Here is a 19,538-nt window from a genome sequence, read left to right on the forward strand (position 1 = left end):
CAGATGATCAGAGCGTCATTATCATTAAAACTAAAGAAGCAGGGGGTAGAGTCCCTCAGTCATTTACAGGACAGATGATCAGAGAGTCATTATCATTAAAACTAAAGAAGCAGGGGTAGAGTCCCTCAGTCATTTACAGGACAGATGATCAGAGCGTCATTATCATTAAAACTAAAGAAGCAGGGGTAGAGTCCCTCAGTCATTTACAGGACATATAATCAGAGCGTCATTATCATTAAAACTAAAGAAGTAAGGGTAGTCTCACAGTCATTTACAGGACAGATGATCAGAGCGTCATTATCATTAAAACTAAAGAAGTAAGGGTAGTCTCACAGTGAAAGAGTAGATACGGGACCTTGCCTCCACATTGTGAAATGAGACCTCCCCCTCTTCATAATCCACATAATCCACAAACACCCCCACCTTCTGGGGCTACTCTCTCAGGGAGAGGTAGACAACTGATTCATCAAAGACCCTGTAGTCATCCCCATTCCACAGCCCTACAGCTCAGTGTCCATTCTCAGAACCTCTTGTAAGAATTCCACTCCTGTTGATGAACCTTCTCCTTCACCTGCACCTCACAGTAGAATCTCCCTGAGGAGAAGCCCTTCTGTCCTCACACACTGCCATATGTCATATAAAACACAGCTCACCTCCAAGTCCCCACACACAGACGTCCGTGAACACTGATCACAGACATGTCCTTGGTGTGTGGAAGAGGTGGAGGTAGTCATTAGTGAGAGAGAACTGCTCCAGCTCAGTGATTTCTTGCAACAGCTCTCTGATCAGCCATCCAGCCTGTCTCTCAGCTGCTCTCTGCTTCTCCTCAATCACCTCAATAAGATCACCCTGGCTTGTCTGAATTGAGCACACTAGAGCTGTGGAGACCTCCACACTCTCTGCTTATCTCCTGCTCTGCATCTCTCTTTGCGAGCTCTACCGAGTGCTCTATCTCCTTAACCTTCTGTAGTCTATGACTTGGGTGACTACACACTACTAAGGTGTTGTCGTGCCCTCTTCACTACTGTCTTGGTGTGTTTGGACCATGATAGTTTGTTGGTGATGTGGACACCAATGAACTTGAAACTCTTGTTCGGCCCTCCTTTTCCTGTAGTCCACGATCACCTCCTTTGCCTAGATCATGTTGAGCGAGAGGTTGTTGTCCTGGCCCCACACTGCCACGTCTCTGACCTCCTCCCTATAGACTGTCTCATCGTTGTCGGAGGTGAGAGGTGTTGGGATAGAGCCTGAATTTTACGTGATGTTAACTTTCCTATACCTTCTGTGTCACTGTATTGTTGACGTTATGGTATGAAATACCTTCTTAATCACTGCCATCTTGAAAACACATCTCTCTTGTAAAATAGATGTTTAAACCCCAGGAAGAGTAGCTGCTGCCTTGACAGGAACTAATGGGGATCCATAATAAACCCCAGGAAGAGTAGCTGCTGCCTTGGCAGGAACTAATGGGGATCCATAATAAACCCCAGGAAGAGTAGCTGCTGCCTTGGCAGGAACTAATGGGGATCCATAATAAATCCCAGGAAGAGTAGCTGCTGCCTTGGCAGGAACTAATGGGGATCCATAATAAACCCCAGGAGGAGTAGCTGCTGCCTTGGCAGGAACTAATGGGGATCCATAATAAACCCCAGGAGGAGTAGCTGCTGCCTTGGCAGGAACTAATGGGGATCCATAATAAACCCCAGGAAGAGTAGCTGCTGCCTTGGCAACAGGAAATAATGGGGATCCATAATAAACACCAGGAGGAGTAGCTGCTGCCTTGGCAGGAACTAATGGGGATCCATAATAAACCCCAGGAGGAGTAGCTGCTGCCTTGGCAGGAACTAATGGGGATCCATAATAAACACCAGGAAGAGTAGCTGCTGCCTTGGCAGGACAGGAACTAATGGGGATCCATAATAAACCCCAGGAAGAGTAGCTGCTGCCTTGGCAGGACAGGAACTAATGGGGATCCATAATAAACCTCAGGAAGAGTAGCTGCTGCCTTGCCAGGAACTAATGGGGATCCATAATAAACCCCAGGAAGAGTAGCTGCTGCCTTGGCAGGAACTAATGGGGATCCATAATAAACCCCAGGAGGAGTAGCTGCTGCCTTGGCAGAAACTAATGGGGATCGATAATAAATCCCAGGAAGAGTAGCTGCTGCCTTGGCAGGAACTAATGGGGATCCATAATAAACCCCAGGAGGAGTAGCTGCTGCCTTGGCAGGAACTAATGGGGATCCATAATAAACCCCAGGAGGAGTAGCTGCTGCCTTGGCAGGAACTAATGGGGATCCATAATAAACCCCAGGAGGAGTAGCTGCTGCCTTGGCAGGAACTAATGGGGATCCATAATAAACCCCAGGAGGAGTAGCTGCTGCCTTGGCAGGAACTAATGGGGATCCATAATAAACCCCAGGAGGAGCAGCTGCTGCCTTGGCAGGAACCAATGGGGATCCATAATAAATCCCAGGAAGAGTATCTGCTGTCTTGACAGGAACTAATGGGGATCCATAATAAATCCCAGGAAGAGTATCTGCTGTCTTGACAGGAACTAATGGGGATCCATAATAAATCCCAGGAAGAGTATCTGCTGTCTTGACAGGAACTAATGGGGATCCATAATAAATCCCAGGAAGAGTATCTGCTGTCTTGACAGGAACTAATGGGGATCCATAATAAATCCCAGGAAGAGTATCTGCTGTCTTGACAGGAACTAATGGGGATCCATAATAAATCCCAGGAAGAGTATCTGCTGTCTTGACAGGAACAAATGGGGATCCATAATAAATCCCAGGAAGAGTAGCTGCTCCTTTGGCAGGAACTAATGGGGATCCATAATAAATCCCAGGAAGAGTAGCTGCTGCCTTGGCAGGAACTAATGGGGCTCCATAATAAATCCCAGGAAGAGTAGCTGCTCCTTTGGCAGGAACTAATGGGGATCCATAATAAACCCCAGGAAGAGTAGCTGCTGCCTTGGCAGGAACTAATGGGGATCGATAATAAACCCCAGGAAGAGTAGCTGCTGCCTTGGCAGGAACTAATGGGGATCGATAATAAATCCCAGGAAGAGTAGCTGCTGCCTTGGCAGGAACTAATGGGGATCGATAATAAATCCCAGGAAGAGTAGCTGCTGCCTTGGCAGGAACTAATGGGGATCGATAATAAATCCCAGGAAGAGTAGCTGCTGCCTTGGCAGGAACTAATGGGTATCTATAATAAACCCCAGGAGGAGTAGCTGCTGCCTTGGCAGGAACTAATGGGGATCCATAATAAACCCCAGGAAGAGTAGCTGTTGCCTTGGCAGGAACTAATGGGGATCCATAATAAACCCCAGGAAGAGTAGCTGCTGCCTTGGCAGGAACTAATGGGGATCGATAATAAATCCCAGGAAGAGTAGCTGCTCCTTTGGCAGGAACTAATGGGGATCCATAATAAACCCCAGGAAGAGTAGCTGCTGCCTTGGCAGGAACTAATGGGGATCAATAATAAATCCCAGGAAGAGTAGCTGCTGCCTTGGCAGGAACTAATGGGTATCCATAATAAACCCCAGGAGGAGTAGCTGCTGCCTTGGCAGGAACTAATGGGGATCAATAATAAACCCCAGGAAGAGTAGCTGCTGCCTTGGCAGGAACTAATGGGGATCGATAATAAACCCCAGGAAGAGTAGCTGCTGCCTTGGCAGGAACTAATGGGGATCCATAATAAACCCCAGGAGGAGTAGCTGCTGCCTTGGCAGGAACTAATGGGGATCGATAATAAACCCCAGGAAGAGTAGCTGCTGCCTTGGCAGGACAGGAACTAATGGGGATCCATAATAAACCCCAGGAAGAGTAGCTGCTGCCTTGGCAGGACAGGAACTAATGGGGATCCATAATAAACCTCAGGAAGAGTAGCTGCTGCCTTGGCAGGAACTAATGGGGATCCATAATAAACCCCAGGAAGAGTAGCTGCTGCCTTGGCAGGAACTAATGGGGATCCATAATAAACCCCAGGAGGAGTAGCTGCTGCCTTGGCAGGAACTAATGGGGATCCATAATAAACCCCAGGAAGAGTAGCTGCTGCCTTGGCAGGAACTAATGGGGATCCATAATAAACCCCAGGAGGAGTAGCTGCTGCCTTGGCAGGAACTAATGGGGATCCATAATAAACCCCAGGAGGAGTAGCTGCTGCCTTGGCAGGAACTAATGGGGATCCATAATAAACCCCAGGAGGAGTAGCTGCTGCCTTGGCAGGAACTAATGGGGATCCATAATAAACCCCAGGAGGAGTAGCTGCTGCCTTGGCAGGAACTAATGGGGATCCATAATAAACCCCAGGAAGAGTAGCTGCTGCCTTGGCAGGAACTAATTGGGATCGATAATAAATCCCAGGAAGAGTAGCTGCTGCCTTGGCAGGAACTAATGGGGATCGATAATAAATCCCAGGAAGAGTAGCTGCTGCCTTGGCAGGAACTAATGGGGATCCATAATAAATCCCAGGAAGAGTAGCTGCTGCCTTGGCAGGAACTAATGGGGATCGATAATAAATCCCAGGAAGAGTAGCTGCTGCCTTGGCAGGAACTAATGGGGATCGATAATAAATCCCAGGAAGAGTAGCTGCTGCCTTGGCAGGAACTAATGGGGATCGATAATAAATCCCAGGAAGAGTAGCTGCTGCCTTGGCAGGAACTAATGGGGATCGATAATAAATCCCAGGAAGAGTAGCTGCTGCCTTGGCAGGAACTAATGGGGATCGATAATAAATCCCAGGAAGAGTAGCTGCTGCCTTGGCAGGAACTAATGGGGCTCCATAATAAATCCCAGGAAGAGTAGCTGCTCCTTTGGCAGGAACTAATGGGGATCCATAATAAACCCCAGGAAGAGTAGCTGCTGCCTTGGCAGGAACTAATGGGGATCGATAATAAACCCCAGGAAGAGTAGCTGCTGACTTGGCAGGAACTAATGGGGATCGATAATAAATCCCAGGAAGAGTAGCTGCTCCTTTGGCAGGAACTAATGGGGATCCATAATAAACCCCAGGAAGAGTAGCTGCTGCCTTGGCAGGAACTAATGGGGATCGATAATAAATCCCAGGAAGAGTAGCTGCTGCCTTGGCAGGAACTAATGGGTATCTATAATAAACCCCAGGAGGAGTAGCTGCTGCCTTGGCAGGAACTAATGGGGATCCATAATAAACCCCAGGAAGAGTAGCTGTTGCCTTGGCAGGAACTAATGGGGATCCATAATAAACCCCAGGAAGAGTAGCTGCTGCCTTGGCAGGAACTAATGGGGATCGATAATAAATCCCAGGAAGAGTAGCTGCTCCTTTGGCAGGAACTAATGGGGATCCATAATAAACCCCAGGAAGAGTAGCTGCTGCCTTGGCAGGAACTAATGGGGATCGATAATAAATCCCAGGAAGAGTAGCTGCTGCCTTGGCAGGAACTAATGGGGATCAATAATAAACCCCAGGAAGAGTAGCTGCTGCCTTGGCAGGAACTAATGGGGATCCATAATAAACCCCAGGAAGAGTAGCTGCTGCCTTGGCAGGAACTAATGGGGATCGATAATAAACCCCAGGAAGAGTAGCTGCTGCCTTGGCAGGAACTAATGGGGATCCATAATAAATACACATACGAATTAAAGCAAGTCCAGCAGATATTGTCATTTAATCCAGTGACATCTCATTGAAAATAATGTTTCTCTGATGTTCTAATAATAAACATGTTTTATCTCTTAGGAAAAGAAACAAGTGTTTATGATCCACACATACACTACCGTTCAAAAGTTTGGAGTCACTTAGAAATGTCCTTGTTTTTGAAAGAAAAGCTATTTTTTGTCCATTAAAATAACAACAAATTGATCAGAAATACAGTGTAGACCTTTTTTAATGTAGTAAATTACTATTGTAGCTGGAAACGACTGATTTTTTATGCAATATCTACATAGGCGTACAGAGACCCATTATCAGCAACCATCACTCCTGTGTTCCAATGGCACATTGTGTTAGCTAATCCAAGTTTACCATTTTAAAAGGCTAATTGATCATTAGAAAACTGTTTTGCAATTATGTTAGCACAGCTGAAAAAGCACTAAAACTGGCCTTCTTTCATCTAGTTGAGTATCTGGAGCATCAGCATTTATGGGTCAAAATGGCCAGAAACAAATCACTTTCTTCTGAAACTCATCAGTCTATTCTTGTTCTGAGAAATGAAGGCTATTCCATGTGAGAAATTGCCAAGAAACTGAAGATCTCGTACAAAGCTGTGTACTACTCCCTTCACAGAACTGCGCAAACTGGCTCTAACCAGAATAGAAAGAGGAGTGGGAGGCCCCGGTGCACAACTGATCAAGAGGACAAGTACATTAGAGTGTCTAGTTTGAGAAACAGACGCCTCATAAGTCCTCAACTGGCAGCTTCATTAAATGGTACCCGCAAAACACCAGTCTCAACGTCAAAAGTGAAGAGGCGTCTCCGGGATGCTGGCCTTCCACATGGGGTTGTTCAATGACAGACATGCATTTGTTTAAAACCTATCACGAGATGTTTTTATTTTATTTCAGAGAGATAATCAATCACATTGTTACAAAACTACACACAGTATACTGTATCTCCCTCACTTTCACTGCAAGGTTTTACAAAGTCAAATGTGCAAAATAATATATTTTTTAATAAAGAACTATACTCCATAAAGAGATTAAGTTGTGTAATGATGATATTGAGGAGGATGCGGAGGAGGATGCAGCAGAGTGCAGTAGATGGGACTCTAGATCCTATAACATAACACACGCCAAACTCTTCCTGTCTGAGGACGGGAAAAAACAGGTGAGCTCTGGAATGCCCAGAGAGGTTTGATACAGCTGTCAAGGCTTCGGGAAAGAAAGGCTTCTCCTCAGGAAGATTCCACTATACGCGTTGCAGGGGAAAACCAGGCGGGCTTCAGGTGTGGCTGGAGAGTCCATCAACAGAAAAGAGGTTATAGGATCAAGTCCTGTGAATGGATATTGGACTGTGGGGCTGTGGGGATAAATGAAAGGATTTACATGGAACCTCATGTCCACCTCTCCCTGGGAGAGAAGCCCCAGAAGGTGGGGGTGTTTATGGGTTATGAAGAGGGGGAGGTCTATTTTTACACTGTGGAGGCCAGGTCCCGTATCTACTCTTTCGCTGGCTGCACCTTTAAGGAGAGACTCTACCCACTCCTCTGTACATTCGATAACACTGTTAGGAAAAACTCACTGATCATCTGTCCTGTAAATCTCACAGAATGAGTTTACTCCACTTAGTTTAATACACGATAGAGTTGCACGTTCTTCAATACATAAATAAATATATATAAACACAGTATATATACATGTGTTTCTGTTATGAGATGTTCATGATCTAATTCAAATGAAATGTCTGCCTTTGGAGAAGTGGTCTACAGAGGAGAATGTAACTCAAGATTATTGGTCCAGAAACAAGGAACTAGACAATGCATCAGTTGTAAAAGACTATGGGTCAGGAATGTTGAGGTCAGATTCAGATTCAGTAGGTTAATCACTGGACAACAATAAAACCCACAGAGTAAATGCAGGAGGTTGGACAGGAAGTCATATAAAAATAATAGTCAGATCCAACTGGCCCAGAACAAAGGCAATATAATAAAATAGAAACTGTGTTTATGACACCGTCATCCTGATTTTATAGACATTACAATTCTCAGTCATCCCTCTTTATCTCTTTCTCTCATTTCTGGTCTCACTCCAACTTTTCTGTCTATTTCCCTATTATTTCTCCTTATATGTCTCCCTCTCTTTTCCTCCTCCCTCTTTCTGCAGTGAGTGACTCACCTGTGTATAATTCACCTACCCAGTGACTCTCTTATGAAACATAGAGGCGGAGCTGCCACTCTGGGTTCTGAGTGAAACATAGAGGCGGAGCTGCCACTCTGGGTTCTGAGTGAAACATAGAGGCGGAGCTGCCACTCTGGGTTCTGAGTGAAACATAGAGGCGGAGCTGCCACTCTGGGTTCTGAGTGAAACATGGAGGCGGAGCTGCCACTCTGGGTTCTGAGTGAAACATGGAGGCGGAGCTGCCACTCTGGGTTCTGAGTGAAACATAGAGGCGGAGCTGCCACTCTGGGTTCTGAGTGAAACATAGAGGCGGAGCTGCCACTCTGGGTTCTGAGTGAAACATAGAGGCGGAGCTGCCACTCTGGGTTCTGAGTGAAACATAGAGGCGGAGCTGCCACTCTGGGTTCTGAGTGAAACATAGAGGCGGAGCTGCCACTCTGGGTTCTGAGTGAAACATAGAGGCGGAGCTGCCACTCTGGGTTCTGAGCTGCCACTCTGGGTTCTGAGTGAAACATAGAGGCGGAGCTGCCACTCTGGGTTCTGAGTGAAACATAGAGGCGGAGCTGCCACTCTGGGTTCTGAGTGAAACATAGAGGCGGAGCTGCCACTCTGGGTTCTGAGTGAAACATGGAGGCGGAGCTGCCACTCTGGGTTCTGAGTGAAACATGGAGGCGGAGCTGCCACTCTGGGTTCTGAGTGAAACATAGAGGCGGAGCTGCCACTCTGGGTTCTGAGTGAAACATAGAGGCGGAGCTGCCACTCTGGGTTCTGAGTGAAACATGGAGGCGGAGCTGCCACTCTGGGTTCTGAGTGAAACATGGAGGCAGCGTCTCTGCAAGATGTTTTTCTCTTCTCTCTCCTCCTGTACAACAACACTCTCTCTACCTCCAATAATAACCAGCTCCACCCCCTCAATTTCCTCCTTTCCCTCCTCCCTCTTCTCTCTCCTTCTCTACTCTGACTCACTCGTCATTGTATTCCTCCTGACTCAACACTGCTGTTTGCCTCTGTCCCTACTGCCCCTCTCCCTCAGAGAGAGAGAGAGAGAGAGAGAGAGAGAGAGAGAGAGAGAGAGAGAGCGTAGCAGAGGACTATATAACAGAGCCGTAGAGAGTACCAAACAATCTTTTTATGACAGAGAAGTATTCCATAGTACATCAAACAATAAACTTTTGAATTGGTCTCTGGACCCAGATGTTAATAAAGTATTCCATGCTGTTCTGGAGTGCTCTCCCAGCTGCTGCCTCTGCCTTACGCCTATACTGATACTAAACTCTCTCATACATATCTAACTCACTCACTGTATAGTACAGTCCTACAGTAGCCTACTACAGCACATCAATGTATTCCCATGAGTGCAGATGGAATGGAACGCACACGCAGGGGAAATCTGCTGCACATATGCAGATTTGAACCCCAGCTTGTCGTCACAGTTACCGTCCCTGAGCCATCTGCTGATTGACTGACGTCAGTGAGCTGACCTGTGATTGACTCCTCACAAAGGGTTTCCTGTCTGGCTGGGCTTCTCCAGTTGGTAAGGCATGGCGCTTCCTCACGCCAGGGATCCATGGGCAGTTCTTGACCCAGCTAGAAATGTATGCATTACATGCAGGGTGTATTCAATAGTCTCGACGCGATTCCTTTAAATGTCATATCCTTGTTTATTGTTATTATTATCATGCGTTGATCTGAAAAAGACAGGATGGATGAGGGCGGGATGAGTGGAAGTCTAGCAGCTCTGTGGTGAGTGTGTTTCCACCTGTCCAGGTCTTCTAGATCAGTGCAAACAAAGGAAAGGTGACAAGGAGACGAGGCCATTTCAGAAAATGGAAATTCAGCCATGGTGAAATGAACACTTGTGTTATTTATGCTGTCAGTCTGAGCAGGGCCCACTCACACTGGAGGAAACAGGATATGACATCATCAGTGGTGATTCATTGATGGGGTGAATGGACTCTTGCTACAAGCACATTTCACACATATTTTTATTGCGTTCATTATAGTGATAGATTTCCTCCACTGTAAGAATGTAGATGAGAGGGAAATGGCCTGTTGCCCTCATTGAAATAGATTGGGAGTCATTTCCTTAATTCTGTACTGGAACCAGTAGGGGGCATGTGTGAGACTTTGTACAAAAAAAATGCTAAGGAGTCAGAGAGAGAGACATACACACACACACACACACACTTATAAAAAATGTAAGATTATTATAATTGTTTTACATTATAACATATACACATGAAAACGACAGCATACAGACATACGAACATCAACTGCGTCCCACCTGCCCAGACTTACCTGTCGAGTCCCACCTGCCCAGACCCACCTGTCCAGTCCCACCTGCCCAGACTTACGTGTCCAGACTCACCTGCCCAGACTCACCTGTCCAGTCCCACCTGTCCAGTCCCACCTGCCCAGACTCACCTGCCCAGACCCACCTGCTCAGACCCACCTGTCCAGACCCACCTGCCCAGACCCACCTGTCCAGACCCACCTGTCCAGACTCACCTGTCCAGACCCACCTGCCCAGACCCACCTGTCCAGACCCACCTGCCCAGACCCACCTGTCCAGACTCACCTGCCCAGACCCACCTGCCCAGACCCACCTGTCCAGACCCACCTGTCCAGACCCACCTGCCCAGACCCACCTGCCCAGACCCACCTGCCCAGACCCACCTGTCCAGACCCACCTGCCCAGACCCACCTGCCCAGACCCACCTGCCCAGACCCACCTGTCCAGACCCACCTGCCCAGACCCACCTGTCCAGACCCACCTGCCCAGACCCACCTGCCCAGACCCACCTGCCCAGACCCACCTGCCCAGACCCACCTGCCCAGACACACCTGTCCAGTCCTACCTGTCCAGACCCACCTGCCCAGACCCACCTGCCCAGACCCACCTGTCCAGACCCACCTGCCCAGACCCACCTGTCCAGACCCACCTGCCCAGACCCACCTGCCCAGACCCACCTGCCCAGACCCACCTGTCCAGACCCACCTGCCCAGACCCACCTGCCCAGACCCACCTGCCCAGACCCACCTGCCCAGACCCACCTGCCCAGACCCACCTGTCCAGACCCACCTGCCCAGACCCACCTGCCCAGACCCACCTGCCCAGACCCACCTGCCCAGACCCACCTGCCCAGACCCACCTGCCCAGACCCACCTGCCCAGACCCACCTACCCAGACCCACCTGCCCAGACCCACCTGCCCAGACCCACCTGCCCAGACCCACCTGCCCAGACCCACCTGCCCAGACCCACCTGCCCAGACCCACCTGCCCAGACCCACCTGCCCAGACCCACCTGCCCAGACCCACCTGCCCAGACCCACCTGCCCAGACCCACCTGCCCAGACCCACCTGTCCAGACCCACCTGCCCAGACCCACCTGTCCAGACCTACCTGTCCAGACCCACCTGCCCAGACCCACCTGCCCAGACCCACCTGCCCAGTCCCACCTGCCCAGTCCCACCTGCCCAGACCCACCTGCCCAGACACACCAGCCCAGACCCACCTGTCCAGACCCACCTGCCCAGACCCACCTGCCCAGACCCACCTGTCCAGACCCACCTGCCCAGACCCACCTGCCCAGACCCACCTGTCCAGACCCACCTGCCCAGACCCACCTGTCCAGACCCACCTGCCCAGACCCACCTGCCCAGACCCACCTGCCCAGACCACCTGTCCAGACCTACCTGTCCAGACCCACCTGCCCAGACCTACCTGCCCAGACCCACCTGTCCAGACCCACCTGCCCAGACACACCTGTCCAGTCCTACCTGTCCAGACCCACCTGCCCAGACCCACCTGCCCAGACTCACCTGTCCAGACCCACCTGCCCAGACCCACCTGCCCAGACCCACCTGCCCAGACCCACCTGTCCAGACCCACCTGCCCAGACCCACCTGTCCAGACCCACCTGCCCAGACCCACCTGTCCAGACCCACCTGCCCAGACCCACCTGCCCAGTCCCACCTGTCCAGACCCACCTGCCCAGACCCACCTGCCCAGACCCACCTGCCCAGACCCACCTGTCCAGACCCACCTGCCCAGACCCACCTGCCCAGACCCACCTGTCCAGACCCACCTGTCCAGACCCACCTGCCCAGACCCACCTGTCCAGACCCACCTGTCCAGACCCACCTGTCCAGACCCACCTGCCCAGACCCACCTGTCCAGACCCACCTGTCCAGACCCACCTGCCCAGACCCACCTGTCCAGACCCACCTGCCCAGACCCACCTGCCCAGACCCACCTGTCCAGACCCACCTGCCCAGACCCACCTGTCCAGACCAAATTATCCAGACCCACCTGCCCAGACCCACCTGCCCAGACCCACCTGCCCAGACCCACCTCAGCTCACAACCCCATCTCCTGCATCAGTCTCCACACATGGCCTCAAACTGCATCATTTCTTTCTCCATTTCCCATCCACTTTCAACATGTAGATAATAAAGCATCTTTCCATTGTGTTAACGATGGAGGATTAGTTGATTTCCAGTTTTGAAGTATACATTTTTTCAAGATGAAAGATGAGAAAAGTATCGTCCAACCCGTCGGGTAGCTCACTGCATCATCATAGGCCATGTCTTGAAATATGCAGACAGACGGATTGAAAGCCACATTTCAGAGTTCCCAGAAGGCATGAATTATCGAGTCATTGTTAGTTTTACACTTAAGACATTTTATTTTACCTTCATTTAACTAGGCAATTTAGTTTAAGAACAAATTATTCAATGCCAGCCTAGGAACAGTGGGTTAACTGCCTTGTTCAGGGGCAGAACGACTGATGTTTACCTTGTCAGCTCGGGGATTCAATCTTGCAACCTTTTGGTTACAAGTCCAACGCTCTAACCACTAAGGTACCTGCCGCCCCATAACTGCCATTGTGCTGTATAATTTTTTTATTTTGTCTCTTGTATAATACGTTCTATTACTGTATTAAGCGTGCATTGTCGTTAACTGTCATTTTAATAGTTATGTTCAAGCATTCCCTCCATTTTGTGCTAATGCCAGTTATTTTGAAGTCTTGGTTACAATAGTAAAACAAAAAAATTCTAATAGATTGTCAGTGGGATAGGTTTTGTATAGTTTACCTATCATATGAAGAGGGGAGGGAGGGAGGGAGGGAGGGAGGTATGGAGGGAGGGAGGGAGGTATGGAGGGAGGGAGGGAGGGAGGGGGGAGGGAGGGAGGGGGAGGGAGGGAGGGAGGGAGGGAGGGAGGGAGGGAGGGAGGGAGGGAGGGAGGGAGGGAGGGAGGGGAGGGAGGGAGGGAGGGAGGGAGGGAGGGAGATGAAAGTAAGAAAAACGGGCAGAGTTCACTTGCAGTGCAATGCCAGCATTAGTGACAGGACACGTCTGTTTCATGCCTCACATTCCATTTCATTTGTAGCTTCAAACAGCTTCTGTAACAACAGACATACAGCACTAAACTAAATAACTGAATAATGCACCCTAACACAGCTCCACAACATTTCCATTCAACAATATGTAACTAAATTATGCTAGGCAGCAAAACACTAAATCATTCACAGTTTAAGGCAGGCATTTTTTGGGAACATTTTGGGATCAATTGATGTTGTTTTTTAAAATAAACTTCAAACACATTCAGTACTGTTGCGCCATTTGTATAACTGTCATAACTAAAAACCTAACCTACTGTATCTCTAAAACCTAAAACAGTCTCTGATTCCCTCACCAACATGGCTGACAGAAGGGGCCGCACTCTCACACAGTAGTGATCGGATTCATTCCCTCACCAACATGGCTGACAGAAGGGGCCACACTCTCACACAGTAGTGATCGGATTCATTCCCTCACCAACATGGCTGACAGAAGGGGCCACACTCTCACACAGTAGTGATCGGATTCATTCCCTCACCAACATGGCTGACAGAAGGGGCCACACTCTCACACAGTAGTGATCGGATTCATTCCCTCACCAGCATGGCTGACAGAAGGGGCCACACTCTCACACAGTAGTGATCGGATTCATTCCCTCACCAACATGGCTGACAGAAGGGGCCACACTCTCTCTCACACAGTAGTGATCGGATTCATTCCCTCACCAGCATGGCTGACAGAAGGGGCCACACTCTCACACAGTAGTGATCGGATTCATTCCCTCATCAACATGGCTGACAGAAGGGGCCACACTCTCACACAGTAGTGATCGGATTCATTCCCTCACCAACATGGCTGACAGAAGGGGCCACACTCTCACACAGTAGTGATCGGATTCATTCCCTCATCAGCATGGCTGACAGAAGGTGCCACACTCTCACACAGTAGTGATCGGATTCATTCCCTCACCAACATGGCTGACAGAAGGGGCCACACTCTCACACAGTAGTGATCGGATTCATTCCCTCACCAGCATGGCTGACAGAAGGGGCCACACTCTCACACAGTAGTGATCGGATTCATTCCCTCACCAACATGGCTGACAGAAGGGGCCACACTCTCACACAGTAGTGATCGGATTCATTCCCTCACCAACATGGCTGACAGAAGGGGCCACACTCTCACACAGTAGTGATCGGATTCATTCCCTCACCAGCATGGCTGACAGAAGGTGCCACACTCTCACACAGTAGTGATCGGATTCATTCCCTCACCAACATGGCTGACAGAAGGGGCCACACTCTCACACAGTAGTGATCGGATTCATTCCCTCACCAGCATGGCTGACAGAAGGGGCCACACTCTCACACAGTAGTGATCGGATTCATTCCCTCACCAGCATGGCTGACAGAAGGGGCCACACTCTCACACAGTAGTGATCGGATTCATTCCCTCACCAACATGGCTGACAGAAGGGGCCACACTCTCACACAGTAGTGATCGGATTCATTCCCTCACCAGCATGGCTGACAGAAGGGGCCACACTCTCACACAGTAGTGATCGGATTCATTCCCTCACCAACATGGCTGACAGAAGGGGCCACACTCTCACACAGTAGTGATTGGATTCATTCCCTCACCAACATGGCTGCCCAGCTTTTGTTTATTGACGTTACCCCCCTCACCGTGAGAGGGTCGCCTGCTGTCCACCCCCCCATCCATTTCTCATACACTCTGCTGAATCCTCATGTCAACTAATTACTCTTCTCAAAGCTGCTTAACGAACCGCTTAATTACAAACTGAATTTGGCTGTCGCCCGGTGCATCGACCCCCCACCCCAACACCCTCGCACTTAGAAGTTGGCCGTAGACAGTGATTTTAGGTCAGTTTGGCATTTCCACCCTTTACGGTTTAAGAGAGGATTGGGAGAGGCTAAGCAGATTCTGGACCTGTACCTAAGGGCCAACTTCTCCCCATAACCTCTCCCAGCCCCCCTCCTCTGGGGTCACCAGCCTGTCTGTGACAAGCCCTGGGATCCCCTCAGCCTTCTACAGACTGCAGGACTTATGAATTGTGATCTCCTGACGCTGGAACAGAACAGTGAGAATAAATGAATGCATGAACAAAAGACATGGTAATAATGAAGGAATTGACTTTAATGTCCTTCAAGAGGAAATGAGACATGTGTAGTGTTTATTTACTCTCTGACGTTTCAAAGATGATATCGCCAACTCAATTGTTTCACAATGTTTCTTCCGCATCACTGCATTCTTCTCTCTCATTACATAGACTGGAAAATAAATAGGAGAGGAGGAAATGTGACAACAAAGAATGGTCTGGTTCTACCTGTCGGTCATGGGACAGTAAACTGGCTGACATTTTAACAGGGCTATAGAAATACTGAACCTACTGTGAGAGGAGAGAGCTGGAGTGTTTTACCATTGATGGTTAATCCTCAATGTTCCCTTAGTTTAGCCTGGTTTCATACACTCGGGACAAAAAGCTGCTATCTCAAACCTAAAAGGGTTCTTTGGCTGTCCCCATAGGAGAACCCTTTGAAGAAACCTTAGTGATTCAAGGTAGAACCCTTTTGGTTCCAGGTAAAAACCCTTTTGGGTTCCATGTAGAACCCTTTTCACTGAGGGTTCTACATAGAACCCAAAAGGGTTCTACCCGAAACCAGAAGGGGTTCTACCTGGAACCAAAAAGGGTTCTCCTATGGGGACAACCGAAGAACCCTTTTGGAACCCTAGTGTAGACTAGACGTAACATAGTAAATTAAATTCCGGGACACTCAAATTAGTGTGATATGTTATGATCAATAATGGCAAAAGCTGCACTGAAGTTTATCTAAACAGTTCATACAATCTTTTGATGATCAATTTCTCTCTGCCAATCATCAGTCATTTGTGTAAGTGCCATGCATGTTGAATACCCCTCCCTGTAAGCAGGCTGAAAGTATGTGGTTCATTTATTTACTGTGAAATAACATTGCATCTGGTCAAACACAATGTTTTCCGAAGGTTTATTAAGGGTTGGTAACTGGCTGATTGGTTGGCTATTTGAGCCAGTAAAGGATGCGTTATCAGAATAATATGCTTCCCTCCAGGCCTGAGGGGGCACACTTCTTTTTTTGTAAGCTTAGATTGCAGAGCTGGCAAATAGGAGCGGCAATTTTGTCCTCTATCATCCTCAATAATTTTTCATCCAAGTTGTCTGGCTTGTCATTGTTGACAGACAGCAAAGAAAATCACCTCTTTGCTGTCAGAATTACAACGCTTGTTTTTTACAATTTGGTCAGTTGTACTTGGGATGTACATGTATAGGTTTGACTTTTGATGCTGGCATGTCATGCCTAGATTTGCTAATCTTGACAATTAAAAAATCATTCAAGTAATTGGCAGTATCAGTGTGTTTTGTGATGAATGAACCATCTGATTCAATAAATGGCAGAGCCGAGTTGGCCTTTTTGCCCAAAATGTCATTGACGGTTTTCCAAAGCTTTTTACCGTCATTCTTTATATCCTTTATCTTTGTTTCATAGTGTAGTTCTTCTTTTTCTTCTGTTTAGTCACATGATTTCTCAATTTACAGTAGGTTTGATAATCGGTTATACAGCCAGACTTATTTTTAAGAGTTTTTTTATCTCAATTGTCTTAATGGGTGCATGCTTATTAGTAACTGGAGTAAATGTGTAATATGTCTGGTTGTTCCTCTTTGCACACCACAGACCAGCAAACACGCGTTACATTGTCAACATAAGAATCACTACAAAACCTTTTGTAGGAACTCTTGTACACTATATTAGGCCCAGCCTTTGAAACCTTGGTTTTCCAAGATACAGTATTGGTACCTTATTATGATCACTACATCCAATGGATTTGGATACTGATTTACAGCATATTTCTGCAGCAATAGTAAAGATGTGATCAATACATGAGGATATCATTCCTGTGCTGTTTGTAAATACCCTGGTAGGTTGACTGATAACCTGAACCAGGTTGCAGGCACTGGTTACAGTTTAAAGATTTTTCTTGAATGGGTAGCTTGAAGAAATCCAGTCAATATTTACATCACCCAGAAAATATACCTCTCTATTGATATCACACATATACTCATTTCACACATATTATCCAGATACTGACTGTTAGCACTTGGTGGTCTATAGCAGCTTCCTACAAGCATAGGCTTTCGGTGAGGCAAATGAACCTGTAGCCATATTACTTCAACATTACTTGACATGAGATCCTCTCTAAGCTTTACTAGAATGTGGCTCTGAATATAGACCACAACACCACCCCCGCTGGCATTTCTGTATTTTCTGTAGATGTTATAACCATGTATTGCAACCACTGTATCATCAAAGGTATTATCTAAGTGAGTTTCAGAGATAGTCAGTATATGAATGTCATCTGTTACTAGCAAGTTCTCTATTTCATTAACCTTGTTTCTTAAGATACATATATTTTTATGGGCTATTCTTATCACTTTTCTGAGATTATTTTGATTATTTTACTGAGTGGCTTATGAGAAGTAGACATGACAGGGATATTTACGATATGTTTGAGCTGATAGTGCAGGATGAGCTGCACGCAGTGTATTTCCTACTAGGACACACCTCCTCTGTGTTAACAATGGACTTCCTACTAGGACACACCCCCTCAGTGTGAACAATGGACTTCCTACTAGGACACACCCCCTCAGTGTGAACAATGGACTTCCTACTAGGACACACCTCCTCAGTGTTAACAGTGGACTTCCTACTAGGACACACCTCCTCAGTGTTAACAGTGGACTTCCTACTAGGACACACCTCCTTAGTGTTAACAGTGGACTTCCTACGAAAGACATATGGCTGAGGTTGCAGTACCTACAGCTTCCACACGATGTCAACAGTCTTGTCATTTGCCTAGGATTTGTTTCTTGGTCAAACGAACAAGAGACAGCCCATTTCTTCCGGTCTCCGACCGGATATTTTGGTTGAGAAATACACGGACAGTATTTCAAGATGGAGCCCTATATTTTGTCTCGTGATTAATTTGATCGCAATTAACGTTTACTAATACCTAAAGTTGCATTACAAAAGTATTTCGAAGTGTTTTGTGAAAGTTTATCGTCGACTTTTTGAATTTAAAAAAATGACGTTACGTTATGAAACGCTATTTTTTTCTGTTTATCACACAGTCTTCATAGATCGATATCTAGGCTATATATGGACCGATTTAATCGAAAAAAAGACCCAATAGTGATTATGGGACATCTAGGAGTGCCAACAAAGAAGATGGTCAAAGGTAATGAATGTTTTATATTTTATTGTGCGGTTTGTGTAGCGCCGAATATGCTAATTATTTTGTTTACGTCCCCTGCGGGTCTTTTGTGGTGTTAAATGCTATCAGATAATAGCTTCTCATGCTTTCGCCGAAAAGCATTTTAAAAATCTGACTTGTTGCCTGGATTCACAACGAGTGTAGCTTTAATTCAATACCCTGCATGTGTATTTTAATGAACGTTTGAGTTTTAACTAGTATTATTAGCATTTAGCGTAGCGCATTTGCATTTCCAGAGCTCTAGATGGGACGCCTGCGTGCCAGGTAGGAGCAAGAGGTTAACAGTGTACTTCCTACTAGGACACACCTCCTCAGTGTTAACAGTGGTCTTCCTACTAGGACACACCTCCTCAGTGTTAACAGTGGTCTTCCTACTAGGACACACCTCCTCAGTGTTAACAGTGGTCTTCCTACTAGGACACACCTCCTCAGTGTTAACAGTGGTCTTCCTACTAGGACACACCTCCTCAGTGTTAACAGTGGTCTTCCTACTAGGACACACCTCCTCAGTGTTAACAGTGGTCTTCCTACTAGGACACACCTCCTCAGTGTTAACAGTGGTCTTCCTACTAGGACACACCTCCTCAGTGTTAACAATAGCTATAGGATCGACAGAGGCATTCAGGGGACTTAGAGGGACATGAATGAGAAAACGTACATTCTGACTTCCAACGCTCCTGGGACAACTACAGCACCACAACAACTCAGTGACACAAAGGCAGGGATTATCTGAGCAGGACTTGGGACATTGAAGTAGCCTAGTTGTCAGAGTGTTGGACCTCTAACCGAAAGGTTGCAAGATTGAATCCCTGAGCTGACAAGGTCTGTCGTTCTGCCCCTGAACAAGGCAGTTAATTTAACCCACTGTTCCTAGGCCGCCATTGAAAATAAGAATTTGTTCTTAACTGACTTTCCTAGTTAAATAAAGGAACGGCATCTGTTGTAGAATGGTAGGACGCACCATTGTAATGTCCTGTACTTGTGCTCTGAGGTCGCAATGGGTTTTTGCCCCGTGAATTGAGATGTTTCTCACCATAGAGCTGC

Source organism: Oncorhynchus keta, chromosome 18 (genome assembly GCF_023373465.1).
Source record: "Oncorhynchus keta strain PuntledgeMale-10-30-2019 chromosome 18, Oket_V2, whole genome shotgun sequence".
NCBI classification, from domain to species: domain Eukaryota; kingdom Metazoa; phylum Chordata; class Actinopteri; order Salmoniformes; family Salmonidae; genus Oncorhynchus; species Oncorhynchus keta.